Raw genomic sequence first — 2,994 nt, 5'->3', positions numbered from 1 at the left:
ATCAACCATTTGGGCGAGTTGGAAGGGAGGAAGGTATTAGCATTCTAATTAACCATTAGAAGAATTAATCATCAATTAGGGGGTAGACGAGCCGCATAGATTTCATGCATTTGTTTTGTCACTATCCTGCAGCCACTAATTTATAAGTTAATGTTTATCATACAAGGATTCTTCACTTGGTAGCTAAGCATAACCATGTGGGTTTTGCATTTTATTTTACAAGACTAAATTTATAGTACTTCCCTCTGCAGATTAGGTCAAGTCCAGTACATGCCAATGCTCCTCGAGAGCTCACCATGCATGATTTGGTGCATGATCTTGCGACAATAATTTTGGGCCATGAATCCGTTGTTCTAAGTGCTACCGAGCAGAGGAGTAGGAAGAAAGCAAAACGTCATTATTGTCGACATGCACAGTTGATCGACTACGAGAATCAGTGTAAGGTTTTCAATGATCTGCCAGGCAACATCAGATCCTTCCACGTAAGACATTCAGAGAAACAGCAGCTCCCCCGAAAGGCATTTTCCAGAACTAAGTATATACGGGTCTTGGACCTAAGTGGATGTTTAGTTGTGGGGCAATCTACTCCAAGCAACATACTTTTGCCATCTTCCGTGCTTCAGTTGAAGCTACTTAGGTACCTCGATGCCTCTAGCTTGCCAATTACATCACTTCCGGAGTCTTTCCATACACTTCAAAATATGGAAACTCTAATTCTGTCCAATTGCGCACTTGAAACTTTGCCTGACAGTATCTGTAGCCTCAACAAACTCGGTTATTTGGACCTAGCTGGCAATTCGAGGTTCAATAAGCTCCCTGATAACTTTCATCTTCTTAGTAAACTCATATTCCTAAACATGTCAAGTTGTTCCAAGCTAACCAAACTTCCGGACAATTTTAGCCTAGAGTGTTTAGAGCATTTAAACCTACCAGCTTGTCATGAGTTAAAAAACCTTCCACAAGATTTCGGCAATCTTCAAAATCTTAGGTTCTTGAACCTTTCTGGTTGCTACAAGATTTCATTTCTGCCAGAATCATTTTGCCAACTGAAGCATTTGAAAGACCTAAACCTTTCAGATTGCCGTGCCCTTATAGTACTCCCTGAATGTTTTGGTGACCTTTTAGAGCTTGAATCTTTAAACCTAACAAGTTGTCCCAGACTAGCACAGTTGCCCGAGTCAATCTGCAAGATGACTAATCTCAAGTGTCTCAATTTGTCATATTGTTTAGGGATGTTAGAGCTCCCCTCCTCACTAGGTGATCTTAATCTCCAAATATTGGACATTTCTGCTGGTGCTCTCATTCACTTGCCAGATAGCATCAGTAAAATGGCTAGTCTCACCGAATTTGTGGTCACGTCAGGACATCCTAGGGTGTTTGGAGAAGCCCAGGAAATAAAGAAGATTCTAAATTTGCCAGGCCGCACAGTACACACAGTATGCAAGACACCTTCAGGAGACAACAGTATAGTGGAGCTTGCACATGAGAATTGTCGTGAGCTGTTAATTGGATCTCTTCAGTGTGTCGAGAAACCAGAAGACGCAGAGAGAATCAAGCTGCGTGATAAAACATGTCTTCGGCAGCTAGCTCTCCAATGGAACAAGCGGAATATGAAGGCTGATGCATGTTCGGCTGAATCTATTCTGGAGAGGCTCATACCAGCTCGAAATCTTGAACAGTTTATGATACAAGGGTATACAAGCAAGGGTTTCCCTAACTGGATGTCACACATATCCTCCCACCTCCCTTCCGTTACCTATCTGAGTCTTTTTGATTTAGGTGCATGTGATAATCTTCCTCCGTTTGGGCAGCTACCAAATTTAAGAAGTCTATATCTGCAGAAAATTCCCAACGTCACGAAAATTGGCAAGGAATTCTATGGAGAGGGTGGAACCTGTACAAAATTAAGATTGCTACAGTTGAAGTTGATGGAAAATTTGGTGGAATGGTGGACAACACAGACAGGCGAAGACAATGGAGAATTTTTAATCCCTAATTTGCACAATCTAGAGTTGAAGGACTGCCCAAAGTTGAAGTTCGTACCATATCCCCCCAGAAGTATGTTTTGGTGCTTGGACAATAGCGATGAAGTTTTGGCAGGACTAAGATTTGGGAAACTCTCATCTTCCACTCTTCCTTGTCGGATGGGTATAAAAAACTGCATCTTTCGTCCAAACAGGTGGCATAGACTAGTGCAACTCCCCACTCTCGAAGAATTCTCATTGACCTCCTGTCGCGACTTGAGGGCATTGCCAGTGGTCATTCGCTGCTTCACCTCTCTCAGAAAGCTAAGTTTGATGTCGTTGAACGACCTAGAGAAGATGCCTGAATGGCTGGGTCATCTCACTTCTCTAGAAGTCTTCGGCATAAAAGATTGTCGCAATTTAACATCTTTGCCTGGAAGTATGAAAAACCTCACTGCTCTGAGAGTACTAATGCTTATCGAGTGCGAAGGACTAGATATATTGCCGCAATGGCTAGGACATCTCAGTTCCCTACGAGAACTTCACATCAGAGACTGTCCCAACATCACATCTTTGCCTGAAAGCATACAAAACCTTACTGCCTTGGAGGAACTGTACATTTCTGGTTGTTCAAGTCTCGTTGGAAGGTCCCGCAGGGAGGATGCATATAAGGTTTCTCACATCCCTAAAGTAATATTTGAGCCAGAAGAACCAAATGAGGAACAAGGACAAGAAGAATCACAGGTACACAACTACTGAAAGCTCTTCTACTTACATCTTTCTAATTACAGGTAATAACCCGTAGCTTCATTTGCACATGCTATTGCAATGATCTTGATGACATGGGCACTCAAAGCGTGCACATATATTTCACAATGGTGTATGTCTATATGTCATTTAGGTGCTTGGTGTGGAATATGTGTATAGGGCTATAGTTGGGCATGATGTATGCGGAGGGTTAGCGTTTAAGTCGAACACTGGCGGGTTTGCTATAAAAGGCACTGTGAGGTAGCTAAAATAGACTAGATGA

At 42.4% G+C, this 2,994-nt stretch overlaps 1 pseudogene; it reads left to right on the top strand.

The window, feature by feature from the left end:
* Positions 1 to 256: 256 nt before the first annotated feature.
* Positions 257 to 2,755, top strand: LOC119346906 (annotated as a pseudogene).
* The last annotated feature ends 239 nt before the right edge of the window (positions 2,756 to 2,994 follow it).

This window comes from Triticum dicoccoides, unplaced genomic scaffold (assembly GCF_002162155.2).
Source record: "Triticum dicoccoides isolate Atlit2015 ecotype Zavitan unplaced genomic scaffold, WEW_v2.0 scaffold54645, whole genome shotgun sequence".
Taxonomy (NCBI): Eukaryota; Viridiplantae; Streptophyta; class Magnoliopsida; order Poales; family Poaceae; genus Triticum; species Triticum dicoccoides.
Note: the sequence above shows the minus strand (reverse complement) of the source record. Positions and strands in the feature narration are given on the sequence as shown.